The sequence below is a fragment of the Oryx dammah genome, unplaced genomic scaffold, assembly GCF_014754425.2.
Source record: "Oryx dammah isolate SB20612 unplaced genomic scaffold, SCBI_Odam_1.1 HiC_scaffold_3, whole genome shotgun sequence".
Classification (NCBI taxonomy): domain Eukaryota; kingdom Metazoa; phylum Chordata; class Mammalia; order Artiodactyla; family Bovidae; genus Oryx; species Oryx dammah.
Window position 1 is genome coordinate 4,709,772 of NW_024070187.1, and position 27,872 is coordinate 4,737,643.

The window sequence follows — 27,872 nt, forward strand, 5'->3', positions numbered from 1 at the left end:
TGAGGGGCGCGCGGCGCGGCGGGCGCGGGCGCCCCTCAGCCGCGCCCGCGGGCTCCGCGCGCATCGCCTCTCTGCTGGAGCCCCGCGGGGAGCCGGGCCGGCGGGGCGGCTTCCGAGCCCCACTCCTCCCCAGCCGGCGGCGCCACGTAGGTGCGGCGGGGCGCGCTGCGCCGCCGGCCGCCCTGCGGCAAGATGTCTTTCCTCCGCTGCAGGAAGTGAGGCGGGATGCTGCCTCCTCCGCCTCGGCCCCGGCGGGGGGCTGTGTCCTGGCGTTGGCAGAGGCACGCGCGGGCGGCTCTTTCTCGGGCGCGCACGCACCTCCGCCGCCTTTCTTGCTTCGGGATGTGGAAATGTGACCAGAGACGCCTCGCTTTCCCGGTGGGGATGGATGGGGGTGGGGCGCTGCCCACAGCGCCGCGTTACCGCAGGCCTCAGCATCTCGTTCTGGCATCCAACAGTTCTTCCCCTCTTTTCAAAATGTGTAATGTGAGTTCTGGGAGGTGCCGTCTAGATAATGTTTGAATCTCGGCCCCTTTCTCTCAGTTTTTCTGGATTTTTCTCCCTCTCTCCTTCCAGAAGTTTAGAGACACGTGAGTAGGACCAGCACATGGCAGTTCTCGTCAGGGAATGGACTGGCAATGCTGGAGGTTGAAAGCAAACGCTTAGGAGGAGAGATTACGGGAAAATACCAAGACTTTGAATCTGCTGAGACTCTTGTTACAGCCGCCATTCCGGAGGATAGGTAATACCTGAAACCGAGGAGGCAGCGCTGAAGTGCGCAGGCCAGGGAGAGCCAGCGTTTACTGAGTAGCTACTTGGTGCTAGGGCCCACACGTGCTGTTGTTATCTCTGTTGGTAGCTTCACTGGCGTAACACTCCTGCGAGAACAGTCTTAATCTGCGTGCAGGAGAGGAGAGAACAGAAGGACTTGGAGGTTAAATTTCCTTCTGAGTTAGTGAGTTAGGCTGCCCCCCTTACTTCTTGGTCCAAAGCCCATGTTGTTTTAGGTCTTTTTCTGCCATCTTCCCAGCACCCGTCACCCCGACTCTGTTAGGGGTGAGGTTTGGGCGAGAGCAGGTTTGTTCTGTGAAGGTGGGCTAAAGGAGCTTCGCAAGATGTACCTGAGACACAGGGATGTCTTTCATTTGAGGATGAGTTTCCCCCACCCCCTCACCTAAGGAGCAGGTGAAGGAAGGTGCTTCAGAAGGCCTTCATTGACAGCAGGGGCTGTAAGTAACACCCAGGGTAAAATTGGGAGTGATAAACCCCCTATTTACTCTTTTAAATAGGAAAGTGGGAGAATGCTCCAAGGTAAAAAGCAGGTGTCAGTGCTTTATCTGGATAGGTGTTTTTGCCAAAATGGTAAACTTCTGCTCTTTCACAGATTGAGATTCTGTTTTTTATTTTCTCACAAGAAATGAAAATTCCCAAGTGGATTTTTCTTGACGGTCTCAGGACTGAATGTAAGTACTTAAAAAGCAATAGTTCTTAAACATTAGTTTAATGGTCGTGGTTTAGTTGCTAAGTCGTGTCCGACTCTTGCGACCCCATGGACTATAGCCCACCAGGCTCCTCTTCATGGGATTTTCCAGGCAAGAATACTGGAGTGGGTTGCCGTTTCTTTCTCGAGGGGATCTTCCCGACCCAGGGATTAGTAATATACTAAAATTGTGGAAATATTAGAGTTATTAAATTATTCTTATTTTGCTTTACTAAGATTTCTAGAAAGAGCTGGCTGATATATGTTCTTTTGATATTTTTATTCCAAATTATTTTTCCAAGAATTAAGTTATTTGGAAGTTTTAAATTATTTTGTGGTGTAGAGTGAACAGCTTCCAAAATTATATATTACTGCAGTACTTACAGATACTTATGTTTTCTTGGTTTATGTAACTTCAACATGTAAAGCACATGGTTTCATCTAGGTCATAACCAGAATTCTTAACCTGTATTTCAAGTGAATCTGCAGATGTTTGCAATAAGTTCAAATGATACACTGTTAGTGACAAAGTTTAGTTGTGATCACAAGATGCTCAGTCATAAGGTAATCGATCATGGGCAAGTTCATTGATGCCAAAAATGACCTTGTAGGTTTCAGCTCCTTGCCTGCCAAAAACAGGTCTAAAACTGAAGCTGAATGGCAGATTTTAGCTGTGCTGTAAAGCTAAAGCTGAATATCGGTGCATCCCTTACCTGTTTGCATATAGTTTCCTGATGCTTAAATATGTTTCAGGTTACCTTGTATTAGGTGGAACTCTGGCCTCAGATCTCAAAGGATCTGAGAAAAAAAAATTTTAGCAGCTATATTAGGGATCTTACTTAAAAGTCTTTTGTTCTTTATTCTGAACAAATTTTGGAATCTCATTTTAGGTTTTTAAGTTGGAAGTTATAGATGTTTTAGTACACTTTTATAACATGTATACTTACATGTTATTATTGCCAAATTCAGACTTAAATTGAAGAAAGTAGGGAAAACCACTAGACCATTCAGGTATGACCTAAATCAAATCCCTTACGATTATACAGTGGAAGTGAGAAATAGAATCAAGGGATTAGATCTGATAGAGTGCCTAAAGAACATATGGACGGAGGTTCGTGACATTGTACAGGAGACAGGGATCAAGACCATCCCCAAGAAAAATGCAAAAGAGCAAAATGGCTGTCTCAGGAGGCCTTACAAATAGCTGTGGAAAGGAGAGAAGCAAAAAACAAAGGATAAAAGGAAAGATATACCCATTTGATTGGAGAAGGAAATGGCAACCCACTCCAGTATTCCTGCCTGGAGAATCCCAGGGATGGGGGACCCTGGTGGGCTGCCGTCTGTGGGGTCGCACAGAGTTGGACACTGCTGAAGTGACTTAGCAGCAGCAGCATACCCATTTGAATGCAGAGTTCCAAAGAATAGCAAGGAGAGGTAAGAAAGCCTTCCTCAGTGATCAGTGCAAAGAAATAGAGGAAAATAATAAAATGGCAAAGACTAGAGATCTCTTCAGGAAAATTAGAGATACCAGGGGAACATTTCATGCAAAGGTGGGCTCAATAAAGGACAGAAATGGTATGGACCTAACAGAAGCAGAAGATAGAAGAGGTGGCAAGAATACACGGAAGAACTGTACAAAAAAGATTTTCACGACCAAGATAATCACTATGGTGTGATCACTCACCTAGAGCCAGACATTCTGGAATGTGAAGTCAAGTGGGCCTTAGGAAGCATCACTATGAACAAAGCTAGTGGAGGTGATGGAATTCCAGTTGAGCCATTTCAAATCCTAAAAGACAGTGCTGTCAAAGTGCTGCACTCAATATGCCAGCACATTTGGAAAACTCAGCAGTGGCCACAGGACTGGAAAAGGTCAGTGTTCGTTTCAGTCTGAAAGAAAGGCAATGCCAAATAATGTTCAAACTACCACACAATTGGACTCAGCTCACACACTAATAAAGTAATCCTCAAAATTCTCCAAGCCAGGCTTCAGCAATATGTGAACTGTGAAATTCCATATGTTCAAGCTGGTTTTAGAAAAGGCAGGAGAACCAGAGTTCAAATTGCCAATATCCACTGGATCATCAAAAAAGCAAGAGTTCCAGAGAAACATCTATTTCTGCTTTTTTGAGTATGTCAAAGCCTTTGACTGTGTGGATCATCACAAACTGGAAAATTCTTCAAGCGGTGGGAATACCAGACCACCTGACCTGGCTCTTGAGAAATCTGTATGCAGGTCATGAAGCAACAGTTAGAACTGGACATGGAACAACAGACTGGTTCCAAATAGGAAAAGGAGTAGGTCAAGGCTGTATATTGTCACCCTGATTATTTAACTTATATGCAGAGTACATCATGAGAAACGCTGGACTGGATGAAGCACAAGCTGGAATCACGAGAAATATTGCCAGGAGAAATATCAATAACCTCAGATATGCAGATGACACCACCCTTATGGGAGAAAGTGAAGAAGAACTAAAGAGCTTCTTGATGAAAGTGAAAGAGGAGAGCTGGCTTAAAGCTCAATATTCAGAAAACTAAGATCATGGCGTCTGGTCCCATCACTTCATGGCAAATAGATGGGGAAACAGTGACAGGCTTTTAATTTCTTAGGCTCCAGAATCACTGCAGATGGTGACTACAGCCATGAAATTAAAAGACGCTTTCTCCTTGGAAGAAAATCTATTACCAATCTAGACAGCATATTCAAAAGCAGAGACATTCCTTTGCCAACAAAGGTCCCTCTAGTCAGTTCAGTTCAGTTGCTCAGTCGTGTCCGACTCTTTGCGACCCCATGAATTGTAGCACGCCAGGCCTCCCTGTCCATCACCAACTCCCGGAGTTCACCCAAACTCATGTGCATCGAGTTGGGGATGTCATCCAGCCATCTCATCCTCTGTTGTACCCTTCTGCCCCAAATTCCTCCCAGCATCAGGGTCTTTTCCAGGGAGTCAACTCTTTGCATGAGGTGGCCAAAGTATTGGAGTTTCAGCCTCAGCATCAGTCCTTCCAATGAACACCTAGGAGTGGTCTCCTTTAGGATGGACTGGTTGGATCTCCTTGCAGTCCAAGGGACTCATAAGAGTCTTCTCCAACACCACAGTTCAAAAGCATCAATTCTTTGGCGCTCAGGTTTCTTCATAGTCCAACTCTCACATCCATACATGACCACTGGAAAAACCATAACCTTGAATAGATGGACCTTTGTTGGCAAAGTAATATCTCTACTTTTTAATATGCTATGTAGGTTGGTCATAACTTTCCTTCCAAGGAGTAAGCATCTTTCATTTTTTGGCTACAGTCATCATCTGCAGTGATTTTGGAGCCCCCCAAAATAAAGTCTGCCACTGTTTCCACTGTTTCCCCATCTGTTTCCCATGAAGTGATGGGACCAGATGCCATGATCTTAGTTTTCTGAATGTTGAGCTTTAAGCTACCTTTTTCACTCTCCCTTTCACTTTCATCAGGAGGCTTTTGGCTATGGTTTTTCCAGCAGTCATGTATGGATGTGAGACTTGGACTCTAAAGAAAGCTGAGTGCTGAAGAATTGATGCTTTTGAACTGTGGTGTTGGAGAAGACTCTTGAGAGTCCCTTGGACTTCAAGGAGATCCAACTAGTCCATCCTAAAGGAAATCATTCCTGAATATTCATTGGAAGGACTAATGTTGAAGCTGAAAGTCCAATACTTTGGCCACCTGATGTGAGAACTGACTCATTGGTAAAGACCCTAATGCTAGGGAAGATTGAAGGCAGGAGCAGAAGGGGATGACAGAGGAAAGATCGTTGGATGGCATCCCCGACTCAATGAACGTGAGTTTGAGTAAACTCCGGGAGTTGGTGATGGACAGGGAGGCCTGCTGTGCTGCAATCCATGGGGTCACAAAGAGTCAGACATGACTGAGCAACTGAACTGAACTGATGCTTGCATAATAATTGTAATTTTTTAAAAATTTGCAATTTAAGTCACGTGTTGATTGCAGAGAATCTTATTGTAGACCTGTACTGATCTTGGGGGATTTTGCTAGACTTTCTACTTGCAGTGCATCCATCACACTGATCTGGAATTCCCTTACCAATTGGATCCTTTAATCCTTTTCTAGACCCATCCCTTTTTGTTCTGTGTTTCCTAGAGTGGGGGAGGGGGTTTCTACAGCCAAGTCACCTAATACCCTGGTTCCACCTTTGTTCTCTTACTTTTTCCCTTGGCAGATATCTTGTTTTTGTAGGCTTGGCACTGCTGCTGCAGTACCCCTCCTCCTTTTTTTTGCTATAAAGTGTATAAAATGACAACAACAAGAAGAAGATCTTTTTTGGCCATTATGGAATGTCCTTTCCTTTTCTTGTTGTTTATTCGCTAGGTCGTGTCCCACTCTTTTGCCACCCCACGGACAGAGGAGCCTGGTAGGTAGACAGAGGTAGCCTCCTCTGTCCATGGGATTTCCCAGGCAAGAATACTGGAGTGGCTTGCCATTTCCTTCTCCAGAAGATCTTCCAGACCTAGGGATTGAACCTGTGTCTCCTGTTTGGCAAGCATATTCTTTACTACTGAGCCACCTGGAAAGCCCCTTTTCTTACCATTATGGAAATTAGAGATTGAATGAAGAGAGGGTCATTAGCTATTTCTATGTGAGCCATTATTGCTTTTGAGAGAAAGAATGGATGTGAGTCTGCTGGAAAGTCCTAGAGTAGAAAAAAGAGGCCTGAGTTCATTCACACTGTACTCATTGCAGTTTCCTAATGAAAAGTGTAATAAGAAAAAGTAAATTTAACACGCTAGTTTGTCAGACCCTGTTCTAAGTGCTTGCGAAATGTTAATCTCGTTAACCGCTTGATGTTGCAAAAAAGATGTAAAATTCTAACTTACTATGCAGAGTAAAGTTAATGTTAGGTATTCAAAGCTAATATAGTAAGTAAACATACAATAAAAAGTTATGTTAACAGCTCACTGCAATGCATTTTTTATATCATGACTATATTTTCCATTGCCAGATCATGTAATTAACCAGAGAGTGGTGTGTTTGATATTGTGTTTGTACTCAAAAAGTGGAAAGGTAAATAATATTTCTTTGAGCTCTCAGATTCTGTGATTTTATGCAAAGGGTTAGTGTAGCAAATATACCACTACCAGTCTTTGTTTCCTTGAGGTTTGTTGCAGGCTGTTGATTTTCCTTTCTTCCATTCTGATTTTCAGTCATTTAATCTTTCAGTTGTGGCAGGCACTGTGCTAGGTCTTGGGGATATATAGGTTGGCAGAAAAGGCAAGGTCTTTGTTCACCTGGAGCTTGTTTTCTTGTGTGGGAAGAGAGGCAGTAAGCAGGTACAGAAGGGAAAGTTTCCAAAATAATTACAGCATGTGTTAAGTGAAACCTGAAAACAGAATGATGCTTTAGGGAGTGAATATAAGTGGAGCCCCCTACTTTAGGCATGCTGGGAGGGAAGACCTCTCAGAGGAGGTGGCATCTGCATGAAACATGAAGGAGCTGAGCTAGCTAGAAGAATATGCAGGGAAATATGCAAGTGAGCCTGAACTAGTGTTGAACTGAGGATAGAGAAAATTGTTTGGCTTCGAGGTATTGTTTAGAGGTTAAAATAAAACCATCTAGAATCTTTCAGTGGGTTGAATGAGGCTCATCATTGAAGGAGAATCGAGGATGACTCAGATTTTGGCTTGACCAGTTGGTGCCAACTTGTCTTGGTGCCATTTGCTTTCATGTGAAGTCTACTGTGTTGGAAATGGTACTTTCAGTTGTAGAATATGTTGGTAAAAGTTCATCAAAAGCAACCAACCCTGGCTAAGCATCGAATTCAAATAGGACAGTGCACTAAGCAGTGTTGATAAAAAGAGTTTCTTTTTCCATACTCTGGGACTTATAGCCTTGTTGGGAAAATGGAAATACAGTACAGAATCTTAAAAAATGCATTTTTTATGTATCACATGTCCAAATTTACACTGTTTATATGGATTGATTTTGCTGGGCACTGCTTTAGGCAACAGACTTTACAGAATTACAGTAATTTTTAGTCTGGAAAAGGAGAATAGAGCTGGAGGAATCAAGCTTCCTGACTTCAGATTATACTACAAAGCTACAGTCATCAAGATAGTATGGTACTGACACAAAAACAGAAATATATACCAATGGAACAAGATAGAAAGCCCAGAGATAAACCCATGCACTTATGGGTACCTTATTTATGACAGAAGAGACAAGAATATACAGTGGGGCAAAGATAGCCTTTTCAATAAATGGAAGTGGGGAAACTGGACAGCTACATGTAAAAGAATGAAATTAGAACACTTCTTAACACCATGCTTCTGGTGCTGCTAAGTCGCTTCAGTCGTGTCTGACTCTGCGCGGCCCCATAGATGGCAGCCCACCAGGCTCCTACGTCCCTGGAATTCTCCAGGCAAGAATACTAGAGTGGGTTGCTATTTCCTCCTCCAGTGCATGAAAGTGAAAGTGAAGTCACTCAGTCATGTGTGACTCTTCACAACCCCATGGACTGTAGCCCACCAGGCGCCTCTGTCCATGGAATTTTCCAGGCAAGAATACTGGAGTGGGGTCCCATTGCCTTCTCCTTCTAACACCATACACAAAGATAAAATGGATTAAGGACCTAAATGTACAACCAGAAACTATAAAATTTTTAGAGGAAAACGTAGGCAGAACACTCAATGACATAAAGCAAGATCCTCTATGACCCACTTTAGAGTAATGGAAATAAAAACAAAAGTAAAGAAGTGGGACCTGATTAAAAACTTTTGCACAGCAAAGGAAACTGTAAGCAAGGTGAAAAGACAGCCGTCAGAATGGAAGAAAATAACAGCAAATGAAACAACTGACAAAGGTTTAATTTCCAAAATATACAAGCAACTCATACAACTCAATACCAGAGAAACAAACAACCCAATCAAAAAATGGGAGGAAGACCTAAACAGACATTTCTGCAAAGAAGGCATACGGATGGTTAAAAACACATGGAAAGAAGCTCAACATTGCTCATTATTAGAGAAATGCAAATCAAAACTACAATGAGATATCACCTCACACTGGTCAGAATGACCCTCATCAAAAAGTCTACAAACAATAAATGCTGGAAAGGGTGTGGGGAAAAGGGAACAAACACTCTTGCACTGTTGGTGGGAATGTAAATTGATATAGCCACTATGGAAGAGGGTATGGAGATTCCTTAAAAACTAGGAATAAAACCACTCTATGACCCAGCAATCCAACTCCTATGCATATACTCTGATGCTGCTGCTGCTAAGTTGCTTCAGTCATGTCTGCCTCTGTGTGACCCCATAGACGGAAGCCCACCATGCTCCCCCGTCCCTGAGATTCTCCAGGCAAGAACACTGGAGCGGGTTGCCATTTCCTTCTCCAATGCATGAAAGTGAAAAGTGAAAGGGAAGTTGCTTAGTCGTGTCAGATTCTTAGTGACCCCATGGATTGCAGCCCACCAGGCTCTTCTGCCCATGGGATTTTCCAGGCAAGAGTACTGGAGCGGGGTGCCATTGCCTTCTCTGAGGCATATACCCTGAGGAAACCAAAATTGGAAAAGACACATGTATCCCCTTGTTCATTGCTGCACTATTTACAATAGCTAGAACGTGGGAGCAACCTAGATGTCCATCGACAGATGAATAAAAAGAAGAGGTTGTGGTATATATACACAATGGAATATTATGCAGCCATAAAAGGAATGCATTTGAGTTAGTTCTAATGAGGTGGATGAACCTAAAACCTATTCGTCAGAAAAAAGATAAATACCATATTCTAGCACATACATAAGGAATCTATAAAAATAGTACTGAAGAATTTATTTACAGGGCAGTAATGGAGAAACAGACATAGAGAATAGACTATGGACATGGGTGGGGGAGGAGAGGGTGAGATGTATGGAAAGAGTAACATGGAAACTTACATTACTATATGCAAAATGTTGAGGTTTGACGGCAAGCAGCAAAATTCTGTAAATTATCCTTCAATAAAAAATTAATTTAAAAAGTACTTAAGAGGGAGAAACCTCAGTGGTCGTTATAGTAAGTCATCAGAGAGTGCTGGGGGAATCAAAGAAGGCCTTATGGAGTTGAATATATAGGGTCACATTATTATTGTCTTTTTATTAAGCACTTTAAGTTTGGCTGTGTGAGTACGTTTTACTCGTTTCTCAACCCTATGAAGTAGATATTGTTACTGTACCCATTCTTAGATGAAAGAAATTGAGGCAAAAAGTGGTTGGCCAGTGTGACTGGTTAAGTATTGCCTGGGCGACAGAGTAAATGGTTGGACCCATGATACTTATTTCAGTGAATCTGACCCGATTTTGTGCTCTCAATCGTTTGGAGTTGAATGATTTGTAGGTAGAATTACTGAAAATAAAATTGAAACAGTCTTTTAAAGGTTAGACCTCCTGACATACCTTATTTCAGACTGAGGAAGTTGTTAAACATTTCCACTGAAGCGTCACCTTGTACCTTGGAGCCTGTAGGCCCGCCTGGGACTGTCACACACAATCAGACATTTTGAATTCTGCCTTTCTGTTTGTTTGTTTCCTATGCACTTACATTGTTATTTTGTTGTGTAACAGTCTTCAAAGGTTTACTATTATCCCCAGTTTATAGATTACATATTTCTTCAGTGATTACTTCTTGTCAGAATTTTTCAGTTGTCCTAATGTACACTTTAAATTTTTTTCTCCTTTCCAATTCCTTCTTCATTAGCAGGCTAAAGCCTGCCTGACTTTTATCTTCTGACATGTAGTTGTTTTCCTTTATATGTAGAAGCCTGTTAAGTTGCATGCCCTTAGCATAGCTGAGCGGGGTTTGTATTTCTAAAAAGAACTAAAGACTGAAAGGAAAGCTAAAGAAAAGCAAAAAATGAAAATGACTAAATGAAGTGAGTATAGTATCTTTCTCATATTTGGCCACTAATTCTGGTAGAAGCAGTTAAGAGCATTGATGAGGCTGAGGTCTTCTTGTCACACAGTAGCCGCAATGAATTGCCGCCTCTGGGATAGCTCAGTTCCTGGCTTGCTTCCCTCTCATCACTGCTTTTTTGCCCAAGGGGTTCCTGAGTGGCCTCCTGTGCCCATGAACCCCAGGGCAGTCTCCCAACTTCCTCAGTCTGAAATAAGGTGTGTCACGAGGTCTGATCTTTAAAGGACTGCTTCAGTTTTACTTTTAGTAATTCTATCTACAAACCATTCAACTCCAGACTGATTAAGAGCACAAAGTCGGATCAGACTCACTGAAACTGGTGTCATAGGTCCACCATTTACTCTGTCACCCAGGCAATACTTAACGAGTCACACTGGCCAACAGCTTTTTGCCTCAATTTCTTTATCTGAGAATGGGTACAGTAACAATATCTACTTCATAGGGTTGAGAGAAGAGTAAAACGTACTAATAGAGGTAAATCGTGCTCTTTTCGTGAACAAATACAGGTTCCACAGATGGAACTGCGTCTGTTTTGATAGCCCTGAGTTATGGTGTTGGTTTCCTATTGCTACTGTGGCAAATTATCTGCAAGAGAAATTTATTCTTTTCTGTTCTGGACAATATAAATCTAAACTGGGTGGTCAGGGCTGGTTCCTTCTGGCTCCAAAGAGAGAGTTTACTTCCTTGAATTTTGCAGTTTTCTAGAGGCTACATGGGCTTCCCAGGTGGCTCGGTGGTAGAGAATCCCATCTGCCAATGCAGGAGACCTGGGTTCGATCCCTGTGTCCGGAAGATCCTCTGGAGGAGGAAATGGCAACCCACTGCAGTATTCTTGCCTGGAGAATCCCATGGACAGAGGAGCCTAGTGGGCTACAGTTTCAAAAAGTCAGGCATGACTGAAGTGGTTTAGCACACACACACATTATACACTCTACCATAGCTCCAAAGTGTGATTCTTCTTGTCTGTGTTATAGAAATCGTTTTGCAGTGAATTAACCCTCAACTACTGGTCCCAGTGAAATGTCCACATTACACATCTACCAGATTGAAGACTGTTCTGCCTTGTGTTCAGTGTTGATTCTGATGGAGGTCAACAAGGTGGGCATTCACGCAGTAAAACCTGAGTGAGTGGTTCTCTTATAGAGGAAGTGAGTGCGTGTAAGTTGGGAGGAAGAATGGATTGTGATCATGTTCCAAGTGATGGCGTTGAGAAGGATGTCAGAGGGAATCCAGTTTGCACGTTCTCATCTAACAGCTGAAGACACTGAAGCTGAGGTGAGCTTCGCCTGGAGTCCTGCCACCCGCAGCTGCCTCACAGACTCCTGCTCCTGCAGTGCCGTCTCTCTCATGCAAGGCAGGCACCTTGGTTCTCTTTGAGGGCTTTGTCGTGGAGACTTTTAGTAAGGTAAAATCCAAAGAGAAAAATCTCTGATATTTAAATCTTGAATTTGTGAAAATACAGGAAGCTAAAAGTAAACAAAAACAGGCAAGTTGTGTAGGGTTAGAAAAACATGGGAAAGAGGAAAACACCCATTATCTGGGTGGTCCGCAAAAGTAAAGTAAGTGAAAGCACAGAGGAAAACTCTCTTTGCATAAATGTTATAAGAGTAGGTTTTGTGGAATAAGGTGTTTTGTTGATCAGCTTAGAAGGTGACTCTTGTGAGGAAGTCCTAAGGAGTCTTTGTGCCCCAGCTAAAATTCTGTGGGTAGATGTTTGCTTATGGTTCCTGGTGGCTGGTGAAAGCTAATCAGGTAGTCACCACTGACGCCTGCCCCACGTGCTATCTCTTTTCTGTGTTCACACGTTGACCCTCTACAAATGACTGAAGGCTTGTATTTCTTGGTGTCATTACAGATTCAGATTTGGTTGGTTTTTGTGACTGTAACAGCTTCAGTTAATTCAGCAAATGTTTATTGAGCAACTGCAGTTGTTAGGCCCTGGGGCAGTGGCCAGAGACAGAAGGGAGAGTGACAGAAGCAGTCACTAGAGGTGTCCCGTGATCTGCAGTTAAGCCCTCCAGTAAGTCTGCAAGGTGGCCGTTATTGTCCTTGTTTTATAGATGAGGAAACTGATTGTGAGGAAGGTTATATCCCAAGAAGGGAATCAGAGTCTGAACTCAGATCTTTCCATATACCTTTTGCATTAAAAAAGACCAAAAATTATTTTTCTGCATACTGATAAAATGCTGTATCCATGCTCATTTCCATTAGTATAGACACACAACTATATACTCTGTCATAAAGTTACTTAACAAAAATGAGAAAAGAGTAAACTCATTTCATCATCTAATATTTCAGCAGTCACTTATAGAGATCCCTCTAAGTAATGTACTTTGGCTCTAATATTTTTAATCACATATTCTATAAGGGGGATATGATGTAATTTTCATTTGTTTGGGGCTTGCTTTATACAATTATTCACGAAATGTTTATTGCCAAGATCTGTACCAGCTATTTGGAATGCAGCAGTGAACAAAATAGAAATTCTGGCTCTTGCTTAGCTTGCTTTTTAGTGACAGGAGCTAGGACAGAAAATTGACAATGAAAAATTAGAAACATTTTATACTGTGCTAAAATGTTGAAAGTCTTTCAGAAAAAAAGAAAAAGTAGAGCTGGGTATTGTTGACTTTGCAGAGTGTGTGGGTGTTTGGTTGGATGTTAATCTAAATAGGTGATTGGTCCAGGTAATCCTCACTAAGCAGGGGAAATACAGGCAGTGACTTAAAGGATGGGAGGGAAGGAGCTAAACATTGCTAGAGGAAGAAAGGCAGCAGTTAGAGCAAAGGCCCTAAGATGAGAGTTTGCTTGCTGTATTCAGAGAATAAGGAGAGCAGTGAGGCTGGAATGGTCTTGTCGGGGGGCTGCGCACTAAGAGAAGAGGCAAGAGAGACTGTGAAGGGCCTTTCAGGCTACTGTGAAGCCGTTGGCTCTACTTTGAGTGGAATAGGAACCCACGGCAGGGTTTTAGGCCAAGGGACGTGATCTGACTTGAGTTTATCAAGGATCGCTTTGACTGCTGTGTTGAGAATAGTTAGCCTCAGAGTAAACTAGGAGACTTGTTAGGATTCTTCTGCAGTAATCTATATGAGAGGATGGTGGTTTAGACCAAGATGGTGGCAATGTTGGGAGTGTAGTTTGAAGACAGAAGGTGCTGATGAGATACGTGGAAGAAAGGTAAGGATCAAAGATGATTCCAAGGATTTTAGCCTGAGAAATTGGGAAGATTGGATTGTCAGCCAGCAACTGAGATGAGGAAGATTTTGGTGGAGCAGATTTGAAGGGGGGGGAATCTGGAATTTGGTTTAAGGCATATTGATTTTGACAAGTTTATTAGATAACAGGCATCAAACAGGCAGTGAGACAACAGCTGTTGCACCAGTTCCTCCTTCCCATCCTTTATAACATCATTTTCGTCTTTCATGCGTCACAAACCTTACAGTACACTTTTACTCTTTTTCCCTTTATACCATCAGTTATCTTATAGAGCAATTAAAAAATAAGACATATTGTGTTATTTACCTTTATTTTGGTTTCTGGAGCTCATCGTTTCTTTGTTTTGAATTGCGTTTTTGTGTGGTATCATATTCCTTATGTGAGAACCATATCCTTTGAACATTTTTTGTATCACAAGTCTAATGGCAATGAGTTTTCTCAGTTTTTGTTTTCTGAAAAGAAGTATTGCATTTATGTTTGAAAGATACCTTCTCCAGATTGACAGGTTTTTTCCTTTCTCATTATATTAAAGATAATTACTTCTTTTTTTTGACTTAACAACATTTCTGGAAAGTTTGCTTTCCAGAGGTTATAGCATATAAGTGTTACGTTCTTCACACATTCTCTTTTTTCCCCTTCTACTTTTCAAGACTTTTCTAGTTTTCTTTGGCTTTTAGCAGTTTGAATATGATGTGTTTAAAATAAAATAAAAAAAAACTTGCTTCTTTTATGTGTAGTTTGATGTCTTTTATCATTTTTGGAAGATTCTTAGCCATTTTCTCTTCAAATACTACTTCTGGCCCAAACTTCCTTTCTTCTTCTGGGGCTCCAATTACGTGCATGTCAGACCAGTTGATGATATTGTCTCACAGCTCTTACATACTTTGTTCTGCTTTATTTTTCCCATTTTTCCACTCTGTTTCATTTTAATGGGTAATTTCCATTGCCTTCAAGTTTATTGCTGCTTTTCTCAGTGTGTCAAGTTACCTGGTGAATCTGTCAAAGGAATTCATGTCTGAAACCATGTTTTTTATTTCTAGCATTTCCACTGGATTCCCTTGTGTAGTTTCTATGTTTTAGTTGAAATCTACTATATTCTTGCATGTTATCTGCCTTTTCTAGTAGATTCTTTAACAAATTAACCATAACCACTGTTAAAGTGCTTGTCTGATAGTTCTAATGTCTGTGTCATTTCTGCATCTGATTGTGCTGCTTGCTCTGTTTCTTCACGATGGGCTGTATTTTTTCTCTTTGTTTCCTTGTATGTTTTTTTTTCTTTCCTTTCTCTTTTTTTATTGAAGGATAATTGCTTTACAGTATTGTGTTGGCCTTTGCTACACCGCAGCGTGAACCATGCCCAAGTATACGCGTTCCCTCCTTCCTGAACCTCCCTCCTGCCTGCCACCCTATTCCACTCCTCTCGGTGGTCCCAAAGCCCTGGTTTGAGCTCCCTGTGTCTCGCAGCAAAGTCCCACTTGCTGTCTATTTTACATATGGTAATGTATGTTTCCATGCTATTCTTTTTTTAAAAAAATTACTTTATTTAATTGGAGGAAAATTATTTTACAGTATTGTGATATTTTTTGCCATACATCAACATGAACCAGCCTTAGATACACCTGTGTTCCCCCCCATCCTGGGCCCCGCCCCCCCCCACACACCCCCTCCCTCCCCACCCTGTCTCTCTAGGTTGTCCCAGAGCACTGGCTTCCTGCATTGAACTCTCACTGGTCATCTGTTTTAATTATGGTAATGTATATGTTTCAGTGCTATTCTCTCAAATCCTCCCACACTCTCCTTCCCCTTCATGTGTCCCCAAGCCTGTTTTCTGTCTTCATCTCCACTGCTGCCCTGCATAAAGGTTCATCAGTACCGTCTTTCCATATACGTGCTTTACTATACGATATTGGGCTTTCTCTTTCTGATTTACTTCGCTCTGTATAATAGACTCTAGGTTCCTCCACCTCATTAGAACTGACTCTGATGCATTCATTTTCTGTAGCTGAGTAATATTCCATTGTATATATGTATCCACAGATTCTGTATCCATTCATCTGTTGATGGACATTTAGGTTGCTTCTATGTCTTCAGTTCAGTCCAGTCGCTCAGTGGTGTCCGACTTGTTGTGAACCCATGGACTGCAACACGCCTGGCTTCCCTGTGCATCACCAACTCCCAGAGCTTACTCAAACTCATGTCCATCGAGTTGGTGATGCCATTCAACCATCTCATCCTCTGTCATCCCCTTTTCCTCCTGCCCTCAATCTTTCCCAGCACAAGGGTCCTTTCCAATGAGTCAGTTCTTCACATCAAGTGGCCAAAGTATTGGAGCTTCAGCTTCAGCATCAGTCCTTCCAGTGAACATTCATGACTGATTTCCTCTAAGATTGACTGGTTTGATCTCCTTGCGGTCCAAGGAACTCTCGAGAACCCTCTCGTATGTCCTAGCTATTGTAAAAAGAACTGCAGTGAATGTTGGGCTCATGTGTCTCTTTCTGTTACGGTTTTCTCAGTGTGTATGCTCAGTAGTGGGATTGTTGGGTCATATGGTAGTTCTGTTCCTAGTTTTTTAAGGGATCTCCGTACTGTTCTCCATAGTGGATCAGTTTGCATTCCCACCAGTGGTGCAAGAAGGTTCCCTTTTCTCCACATCTTTGCCAGCATTTATTGTTTGTAGATTTTTAATAATGGTCATTCTGACTGTGAGGTGATAACCTCATTGTAGTTTTGATTTGCATTTCTCTAATACTGAGTGATGTTGATCATCTTTCCATGTTGGCCATCTATATGTCTTCTCTGGGGAAATGTCTGTTTAGGTCTTCTGCCCATTCCTTGATTGAGTTGTTTGTTTTTCTGGTATTGAGTTGCATGAGCTGCTTGTATATTTTGGAAATTAATCCTTTGTTATTGTGTGCAATTATTTTCTCCCATTGAGGGTTGTCTTTTAATCTTGTTTTTTGTTTCCTTTTGCTGTGCCAAGCTTTTAATTTAATTAAATCCCATTTATTTACTTTTGTTTTTATTTCCATTATTCTAGGAGGTGGGTCAAAAAGTATCTTGCTGTGATGTATATCAAAAAGTGTACCGCCTATGTTTTCCTCTAAGAGCGTTATAGTTCCTGGCCTTACATTTAAACCTTTAGTCCATCTTGAATTTATTTTTGTATATGGTATTAGAAAGTGCTCTAGTTTCATTCGTTTACATGTAGCTGTCCAAAAATCCTAGCACCGCTTATTGAAGAGGTTGTCTTTTCTCCACTGTATATTCTTGCCTCCTTTGTCAAAAATAAGCTACCCATAGGTGCATGGGTTTATGTCTTGTTCCATTTGTCTATATTTCTATTTTTGTGCCAATACCATACTGTCTTAATGACTGTAGCTTTGTAGGATAGTCTGAAGTCAGGAAGGTTGATTCCTCCAGCTCCATTCTTTTTTAAGATTGCTTTGGCTTTTCAGGGTCTTTGTGTTTCCATATAAATTGTGAAATTTTTTTGTTCTTGTTCTGTGAAAAATACCATTGGTAGTTTCATAGGGATTCCTTTGAATCTGTAGATTACTTTGGATAGTGTAGTCATTTTCACAATATTGATTGTTCCAATCCAAAAATGTTATATCTCTCCTTCTGTTTATGTCATCTTTGATTTCTTTCATCAGTGTTTTTTTTTTAATAGTTTTCTGCATACAGGTCTTTTGTCTCTTTAGGTAGATTAATCCGTAGGTGTTTTATTCTTTTTATTTCAGTGGTGAAGGGGATTGTTTCCTTAACTTCTCTTTTTCATTTTTCATTATTAGTGTATAGGAGTGCAAAGGATTTCTGTATGTTAATTTTATATCCTGTGGCTTTACTATATTCGTTGATTAGCTCTAGTAATTTTCTGGTGGAATCCTTAGGGTTTTCTATGTATAGTATCATGTTACCTGCGTCTAGTAAGGATTTTGTTACTTCTTTTCGGATCTGGATTCCTTTTATTTCTTTTTTCTTCTGATTGTTGTGGCTAGGACTTTCAAAATTATGTTGAATAATTGTGGCAAGAGTGGGCACCCTTGTCTTGTTCCTGATCGTAGAGGAAATGCTTTCCGTTTTCACCACTGAGAATAATATTGGCTGTGGGTTTGTTGTATATGGCTTTATTATTTGAGGTGGGTTCCTTCTATGTGTACTTTCTGGAGAGTTTTTAAATCATAAATGGGTGCTGAATTTTGTCAGAAGCTTTTTCTGCATGTGTTGAGATGATCATATGGTTTTTATCTTTCAGTTTGTTGATATGGTGTATCACCTTGATTGATTTGCATATACTGAAGAATCCTTGCATCCCTGAGATAAATCCCACTTGATCATGGTGTATGATCCTTTTGATGTGTTGTCGGAGTCTGTTTGCTAGAATTTTGTTGAGGATTTTGCTTCCTTGTATGTTCTTAATATTTTTTTTTTTTCAATGCCAGTGTCGTGCGAAACAATCAAGAGTATAGTAAATAGTATTTGTGCTTTGAAATATATGCTTTTGTTTGTTCCGGTTATTAGTGGAGGAGTTTGGATCAGTCTGGGTAGGAGATAAGGTGGGTTTGTGTTATGCTGTTTTTGTTTCTTTCAGTGAACCACAGGCTTCAGTTGCCTTGTGGCTCGGTTGATGCTTTGGGTCTCAGTGTCTGTGGCTGCCTCAGTCAGGCTGGTAGGAGGTCAGGCGGGCCTGCTTTCTCTCAGTGAGCCCCCGGCTCTGGGCTCTTCTAGGCTGCCCTGTGGCTTGGGCAGTGCTCCAGGTTTTTCTCAGTGTCTGTAGCTGCCTCCGTTTTCTTCTGTCCCTGAGTGTGTGCACCATAGAGGGGTCCTCTCACCCAGCTGCACGCTCTGCCCTTCCCCTGTAGTGGACTACTGTGTTGTTCTTTGAGCTCTCTGTTCTCTGTCTTGGTTCAGCTTCACTCTTGTCTAGGGCTGGTTTATCAGCCTGAGCTCTGGGAGTTGGATTTCCATAGTGCTCCTCTCTCTCTTTCCCCTGAGAGGCAGACGTTTGTCTTGCATCAGTGGTTGCTGTTTGGTGGGAGAGTGCTTCCTGCCCCTCACCCACCGGTGGGACCCCTCTGAGGGTTGTGGTGCAGATTCCTGAGCCTTCTGCCCCTCCTTCAGCGGCAGTGGATCTTTACTTGTGTCTTGGAGGTGACAGAGTTTGCTGCTTTTCTTCTTACAGGGCAGAAAGGTCAGGGTGGGAGGTGCAGGGTGCAGCTTGTTATGCAGCAGCTGCCGTTCTCTTATTCGCCTGCACCACTGAGCGTGGCTCTGTCCTCCCTTCTGTCCCCCAGTTTCCCTTATACGGGGACATCCTTGGAAGGGAGTCTAAGCGTGTGAGCTCCCCTTGGGTCTGCGGCTGCCAGTGGTTCTAACACAGGCAAGCTGTTTCACATGCATTCTTCAGCAAACTTAAAATGTTAGTTGATTTCTTGCTTGTATGGTAGCGGGCAGCTCCTCCTCATGATTTGCTGTAGATAACCTAGTGCTCTCCTCAAGAAAAGTAATTATTTTATAGTTAATCAGCCTTTCTTATTTTTATGGTAGGAGTGAATCCTTGATGAGTATTGAACTTTGAAAAATTTAACATTAATGGCATTTCTATATATTCTTACTTACTGTTTTTATTACTTAACAAATCTGTCAGTTATGAAAAATATTTTAAAATCTCCCACTCAGGTTCTTCTTGCATTTCTCATATTTTTATGCTGCTGGTTTTTTACTGTTCTGTGTTCTTCATATATACACTTTATATCATTACATAATGTTCTGTTTTATTCTGTTCGGTGAGTTCAGCCATTAATTGAACTGTCTAATACACCATTGCCTTTGTTTTCTTTGCTTTTATCTGTATATTTTTATCTACCCAGTTCAATAATTTGTTTATTACTTTATCTTTTTGTAATCATGTGTAGCTAGGTTATATTTCATAATGCAGATTTATAATCTCTTCATTTAATAAGAGATTTTAAACTTCATATTTAGTGTAATGACTGATATAACTGATTTTTATTCTTGTCATCTTTATGCTCATCATTTTATTGTTGTTGTATTTTAATTTTCCTAATTTTTGCTGTCCAAGTCACTGTTCATCCTTTTCACCCTCTCTTATTAAGTGCAACTCATACCTTAATTTGATGATTTACTTACTCTTCCCCTTTCATAATCAGATGCACGTGACTTTTATCTGATAGCTGGCGCTCAGCCGTTTTCTCCACACACATGATTTTCCCCACAGGATGCTTATTTCTGGGTTACTTCCCTCTCCTCCTTGCTGTTGCCCACTGCTCTCTCCAACCTCTGCCTACTTGGAGGTTGGAGATGCGTTGGAGATGTGTTTATCTTCCTGCGTGCCCGCCACCCTTCCTAAGTTTTGACAAAATGGTGTGTTACTTAATCTAATTTCTTAAAAAAAAATTTTTTTATTGCTTATACATATAACGTTTCATAGAACATGTCTGAGTATCTTTCTTTTGGTGATGACAGTTGAACAATACTCATAAAACATAACTGTACTTGAGTAATAATTACCAAAGATCATCATTGTACAGTTTTGAAAAATATACAAAAAAATACAATTACTGGAGAACAGTTGCTCTACAGTGTTGTGTTGGCCTCTGCCACACATGATCACGAATCAGCCACAGGTACACATATTTCCCTCCCTTGGAGCTCCCTCCCAGTTCCCAGCCCACCCTGCCCCTCTGGGTTGTCACAGAACAGAGTGGAGCTCTGTGTCACACAGCGAATTCTCCCGGGCTGTCTGTTTATACACGTGGTAATGTACGTATTTCCATGCTGGGCTCTCAGTTCGACTCTCTCCACTGTTCTCTGTGTCTGTGTCTGCACTCCTGCCTTGCAGATAGTTTCATCAGTACCATATTTCTAGATTCCACATGGGTGCTTTAATATATGGTATTTGTGTTGCTCTGACTTCCTTCACTTTGTATAATAGGCTCTAGGTTCATCCACCTCATTAGAACTGACTTGAATTATTTTTTATAGCTGAGTAATATTCTATTGTCTGTATGTACCACAGCTTCTGTATCCATTCATCTGTTGGTGGACATCTGGGCTGCGTCCATGTCCTAGCTCTTGTAAGATGTGCTGCAGTGAACGTTGGGGTACATGTGTCTCTTTCAGTTATGGGTTTTTCATGGTATATGCCCAGTAGTGGGATTGTTGGGTCACATGGTAGTTCTGTTCCTAGTTTTTAAAGGGATCTCCATACTGTCTTCCATAGTAGCTGTGCCAGTTTACATTCTCACCAGCAGTGCAAGAGGATTCCCTTTTCCCACATCCTCTCCAGCATTTATTATTTGTAGATATTTTAATGATGGCCATTCTGACCAGTGTGAGGAGAAACCTCTTTACCCAGTTAATTGTGTTACATTAATTTTGTGTATTTGTGCACCATCTATTCATTTTCTTCTTCTGATTTGAGTCATTTGTTCTGGCTCATTTGTTTAGAAACTTTGCAGGTCTTTTTCTCATATCATGTGGATCATACTCTGTCCGAATCTGTGTATATCATCAAATAGCTCTCCTTCCCATCTGACTGTGAAGGATTTCCTGACTGGATACGTGATTCTCAGGTTGTTGTGTTTCTCTTTTAACTTATTCTCCAAAAATATTTAACTAGGCAATTATGTTTTTTCAGTTTTAAAAGTTTCTTTATTGAGTGCTGCACTTGAATCTCCTTAAATTCCCTTATGTAACTGACATATCCGTTTATTTATTTATTTGGCCATGCTTCATGGCCTGTGGGATTTTAGTTCCCCGACCAGGGTTTGAACCAAGACCATCAACAGTGAGAGCACAGAGTCTTAACCACTGGACCACCAGGAAACTCCCAACGTAATTCCCTTTAATTAAGGTACTCTCTCCTATAGATGTTCTGTTTTACAAGTTTGGATCTTATTTTTCTGTTTGGTCTCCCTCATAGGCAGCTGGCCCCTTGTATAGGCAGTTTGCCCTGGTGGTTTTACTGATGCTCACAACTGGTTATTGGGGAACACTGTGGTATCAGTCCTGCCCTGTAGCAGAAGGCTCTTGGTTGCTGTGGGCCTGCGGTGGCTTGGCTCCCTCGTGGCTTTCTGGTCTCCTTGCACTTTGCTGGGCTGCAGGGATAGGACGGACTGTGGGCTGTGGCCCTGCCTTCTGTGACTTCCAGCTTTTTACAGGATCCCCTGGTTCCCAGTCCTCAGCACTGCCTCTTGTACTGTTTTCCAGTGAAGTACTCAGGCTATTTGGGAGAATGCCTCACACCAGTTCTGTGCCAGGACCTAGGACTTCACTTTTGGAGCTTCCCGTAAACGCTCGTGGAAGTTGTCTTGCTCGAGAACAAGTGGCTTAGAGCTGGGGTTGCAGGAAAAGGTGCTCCATTCAGGTCACTGTGCTCCAGAATTGCTTCCCCTTCACAGCTCTCCTGCATTTCCCATTTCATACTCCTTTTATAACTGACGCATTTCATAAAGATGTTTCTGCTTTATCCTGGGCACTAGTGCAGTTCTTTGCCTGATGTTTGCTCTGTCAGCTCAGAGTGACAGACAGCTGCGGTCATCTAGGCCCCAGAGGTTCTGCTCTTTCAGTAACAAGGTGGGCATTTGCTGCTGTCAGTTCAGTGGCTCCAGATGTCAGGGTGCAAAGGTTTGCAGTTCTCTCGGGCTTAAAGTGGCTGCTCTAGCCCCAGTTAGCATGATCTTATTCCAGATGAGGGTAAAGAGGAAGTAACCAAGGCATTAGGGTGTTTGTTACCTGCTGACTCAGCTCTCATTTAAGAGCTTTTGTGGTAGGTTCATACTATGATTTCTGCTTTCAGGTTGTTAGCTCTCCTCTCTGCCTAAATGGAGAGCTGATGATGTAGTTTTTCTACCTAGATACATTAGTACCCTCACAAAGGTCAGTGTTCTAATACTAAGGAGAAAGGAAAAGAAGATTGGCTGTTCTTCATATTGATCTTTTTAGAAATGCACTTTATTGGTGGCTTACTTGAATTGCAAGAGCACACACATACACAATAGTTGGCCTTGAAATATAATTATATTCTAAGTGGGGACTCTAGCCTCCTTTTGTGAAAAACATTATTTTACATATAAATGATTCAACTGCAGATTGATTCACTTTAATATAACTTGTTTCATTTATATGTATATGTGTTTTATTTGCTGAACCATTTCAAAGTAAATTACAGACATTATGACCATTCATTCCTCCATACTTCAGCGTAAGGACATTTTCCTAAATAGCCATACTATCATTTTAGCATCCAACGAAAATAAATGATTTCTTAATGTCTTCTAATTTCAGCCCATATTCAAATTACTCTAAGTACCTCCAAAATATTTTTATAGCTGTTTATTTTTGAACCAGAATTCTCCCGGACCACCCCTTATACTTGGTTATGTCTATTAAATCTCTCTTAACAGTCTCCCTCTTCCCATTCCCTTAAAAACAAAACAAAGCAAAAAAAGACCAGTTACTCTCTGAAGAGAGCAGGCTCTTGTTTGTGGTATATATCACTATCTGGATTTATCGGATTGTTTTCCCAAGGCACATTATTTAATGTGTTTCTCTGTTGGTGGTGGTGGTCAGTTGCTAAGCCATGCCAACACTTCGGCAATCTCATGGACTGTCCAGGAGAAAGGCTCCTCTGTCCATGGGATTCTCTAGGTAAGCCTACTGGAATGGGTTGCCATTTCCTTCCCCGGGGGTTCTTCCCGACCCAGGGATTGAACCCATGTCTCCTGCATTGCAGGTGATTCTTTACTACTGTGCCACCCGGGAGCCCTATTTGTTTCTTTGTGTTCTGTATTTCTTCTAATCTGAGAGTTAGATATGTACTTTAAAAACACACACACACACCACCACCACCACACTAACGTATATTAAGCACTTCTCTCTGCCCGCAGGATCCTCAGGAAATGATGTGGTCTCTGTGGTGGGAGACAGGAAGGAGCACAGGCGGCATCTCCTGCTCCCCTCTTACGTGTTGCACCTTGCGCTCCCTTCTAGATAGTAGGTGCCTGGAGAGACAGGACAAAGGGAAGAGGTCTGTGCCCTCTGGAGGTGCCTGGAGAGTCTAGCAAACACCCCTGTCACATGTCCCTGTGACAGATCCTGGGGAATGAAGGGCTGGAATGATTTACTTCATACTGTGTTTTAGCAGCAGGCATCTAATATGGTCTTTCTCTTAGTAATACCAACACTGCATTGATGCAGTTTTCCATTGTAAAGATGTAACTGATAATCTGTAGGTTCATACTGTGTGAACACCTATTTTACTGTCGTGCTTTTACCTAATGGTTTTAGCATTCATTTGATAATCTTTGCCTGAATCAGTTCCTCCTCCTTTTATAAATTAGACTCTGTAAAGAAGAGCTTTCCTTCATCATCTACGGCTGTCTGGTTATTCTGCAGTAGCATTATTGTTGAAAAGAGAAACTGCTTAATTCTTTCTCTTTATTATTTTTTATAGGCTAATATGGCAAATGAGGTGTTTCAAAAATTCTTTTTTTCTCTTTCTGGCAATCACTATGAACTTAAGAATCTGTTAATGTTTCAATTACACTCTTGTTCTCTTTGATTCTCAAATTGTTCTAAATTTGGCCTATGGACTCCAGGATTTGAAAGCTGAAAGGAATCTTAGAAATCAGCTAATCCATGCTTATGACTTCTCAGGTGCTTTAGTTGTAAAGGATCTGCCTGCCAGTGCAGGAGACACCGGTTTGATCCCTGGGTCGGGAAGATCGTCCGGAGAAGGAAATGACAACCCACTCCAGTATTCTTGCCTGGAAAATCCCATGGACAGAGGAGCCTGGCAGATTACAGTCCGTGGGGTCAACAAAGAGTCAGAAATGACTGAGTGACTAAACAACAAGGAATCTTAGAAATCAGCAGATCTAGATGTCCACGTTTTATAGCTGAGGAAACTGAAGCTCAGAAGTTTGTTCCACTCTGTTGGGTCACAGATAATTAGCAGCAGAGCAGGGGTTAGCATTCCAGATCTCTGGAATCCTCAGTGATTTCCTCACTGAGTAAAGCTTCTGGAGTAAAGCTTGCTTTCACATTCTTGCTAATACTGTTAGTCAAAGTGACAGAAAATGGCCCACATGCTTCCAGTCATACATTTTTTATTAAAAGCTATCGTCTAGTCTGGTGGGTCCCAAGTTGAATGGATATTTATCTGCATTGTTTAGAAAAGAGCAAAGAAGCACTGTTGTAGCCTCAGCATTGAGCTAGTTGGAGAAGTGAGTTTGATTTGGATGATTTGGTGTTTCAGGTTGAATTTATCTTACAGTCACATTTTATTTGATCTGCACAGAATTTTGGAAACTTAAAATTCATTGCATATATATATATATAGAATACTAGTGATTTCATATACAAATTTAAATTGTTGGTTTCAGTAAAATATTCAGTTGGAGTTGGAAGGCTTTTTAAATGTGCATGTCCCTCCATCTCCCCTCCTGGCCACTCCCTGCTCTATCCTGTATATATTTTTATCTGATGTGCTGCTTTCCTGCCTCATCTTGTAAGCATTTGTGTTAGTGATTCTTTAGATCGTTGGAAGCAAGGAATTCTAGGAAGATTTCTTGAATATAGTCACAGGTTGAAGGTAGTAATAATCAGACACACAAACAGCAAGAAAATGGTAGAGTTGATAGTTTTTTTTTTGCTGCTAGTATGAGATCTTCAACAGCTAAATCACAAAGTAAAACCAATGATGACAAGTAGCTAGAAATTTTTGAAATTTTCAAGGAGATAGTTTGAAATGTTGCTTTCCTTCTAGTCATTAATTATGAACCTCACGTTGGGTGTTGAATAGACTCGTGCACCTGGTCAGAAATATCCCCTAGAGAAGGGAATGGCAACCCACTCCAGTATTGCCTGGGAAATCCCAGGGACAGAGGAGTCTAGTGGGATATGGTCCATGGGGTTGCAAAGAGCAACTGAAAACACACATGCATATGTAATTTATATTATGATGAATCCTATGAAATTTTCATATATCAAAAATGATCAAATACTAGCAATTTCATACAGTTAAACCAAAAGAAAAATGTTACATGTATATGGAGTGTGTGCCCTAAATCTTCCTTCCATTGGTACATTACCCAAGCAAGTTTGAAGCCTGCTGAGGTAGGAGAGGCTTACTCTTAGGTTAGAAGTATCATAGAAAATGGTTAGTGAATAAAGCTGTGTATACATTAAAATTACGATTATGAGGAAGTGCTGCTTGTGTAGTAGAAATGACAGTGAATAGAGAGAGAATGGGGCTGGATAGCAGGTGCTGGGATTCTTAAGGGAAGGCTAAGAGTGGGTTCAGGAAGTATAAAAATTTCATCAAAAGCCAAATATAAATTGTTTTAATTGTCTTCAGTGTTTCTTACCACAAGTAAGTTAACTATTGATATTTTATAATCTTGCAGCCACAGAAACTCAAGTTTATTTGATCACATCATCCCAGTATACTCACTAGTATGCTTTGAAGGCAATTTTACCAAATCCAGAGAGCTAAATATAAATTTATCTCCTCTATCTGAATTTTATGTCAGTGTATTTCAAATTGAATTGCAGCCCATTGGTGTGTTGTGAAATTAATTTGATTCTTCACTTCTGTCAAAACTAGTGTTTTTTCAAAAGTGAAGTAAAATTGAGTAGAAAATATGAAATACATTGTACAGAGTAAGGACAGTGTTATTTCAAGAAGTTTACATTTTAGTTTTTAAAGTATGTGTTTCTGTGTACAGTTGACCTTTGAACAGCATGGGAGTTAATCCACACATAATATATAGTTGGCCCTCCACATCTGCGCTTCTTCCACACCTGTGAATTCAACCAACCAGCATGATGAGATTAAAATATCCATGTTTAAGTGGACCCACACAGTTCAAACTGTGTTAAGGGTCAGCTGTGTATATGTGAATATACTAGAACAAGATGCAGAATGTATTTCTTGGCTCGAGTGAGAAATTTGAAAGCTGTATTTATTATAGTTTGGTAGTTTGATTTTATGACAAAGTGATTGCTCACTATTAGTAGCAAAGCTTTAAACTCACATTCCTGATTCTTATTTTGAGTTTTCAAATCTTAAGAACTTTAATAATCTTACTCGGTCTGTATCTAAGTAGGCGTTTTCCCCCTGATCCCAGTCGTTTCCGTGGGTTTCTGTCTCTTTTCGGGCTTTTGAACCCTGCTTAATTGTTCGATACAGTTTCCGTTCCCTCTGGATTTGTGCCGTGGAGAGGGACTGACTGGCATGGGCACGTCTCTTTGGAAAGTGTATCCTCAGATGGTTTTCTTCTGCAGTAGTTGCTGAAGGCTAGATATATGACGAAGTGGAATGAAAAGTTGAACTATATATGCATTAATACCAAATCCTCAAATTTATTGCTCAAAAAACATCTTAATACTTGGTTTCTGTCTTCGAGGTTGGCTGAAATAGCCAAATAGCAGTCTGCCTGTTGGTGTACTTGTTTTTGGTTTATTTAGGATTATGGTTTTGATTTCAGGAGTCTTTCTGGCATTTTCTGCCTCCTAGTTAACATTCAGCGATAGATCTTCCAGACTCTGCTGTTACTTGTGACTTCTCAGAACCTCTTCCCTTTATCTGTCAAGTGAGGGCCTGGGTTGTTGTTACTGTTTAGTCGCTAAGTCGTGCCTGACTCTTTGCGACCTCGTGCACGGTAGCCCACAAGGCTCCTCTGACCGTGGGATTCTCCAGCCAAGAATACTGGCATAGGTTGCCATTCCCTTCTCCAGGGGATCTTCCTGACCCAGGGATCGAACTCCCGCTGCCTGCATTGGCAGGCAGATTCTTCACCACTGAGCCCCCAGGGAACTGTGTTAGCTAGTTGTACTTTCTTTAAGCTTTAACACTTAACTGTTGCCTGGAGTTGGGTTTCCTGTTGTTCACTAAGTCATTTATATTCCTTGAAACACTATTTCGGTGGCTTTTTCCCCCCTTAACAGTGTTCATCAGAAGTTCCGCCATGTCCTTATGGAGGGAAGGGTTCTACTATAGAATAGTCATGGAAGGTTCGGGGGAGGCTCACAAGGATGTGTGGGACCCCGTGTCTTCTCTGTAGCATGTCTGTGGCATGCTTGGCTGGACAAGCATGACTCCACTCCTAGTCCCTCCAGCCCCTGCTTGATTGTCTTATTGTGAAGACAGTTTTGCTCACCATCCACCCTGCCTCACAGATCCCTCCCTGTGGGGACCACTCCTGGTTTTGCCA

General features: G+C 41.4%; 1 protein-coding gene across 4 annotated transcripts in view; it reads left to right on the forward strand.

Annotated features, from left to right (window-relative positions):
* PRDM5 (PR/SET domain 5) overlaps positions 1–27,872 on the forward strand; it is a 264,482-nt gene that overhangs the window by 655 nt on the left and 235,955 nt on the right. The window lies entirely within an intron of this gene.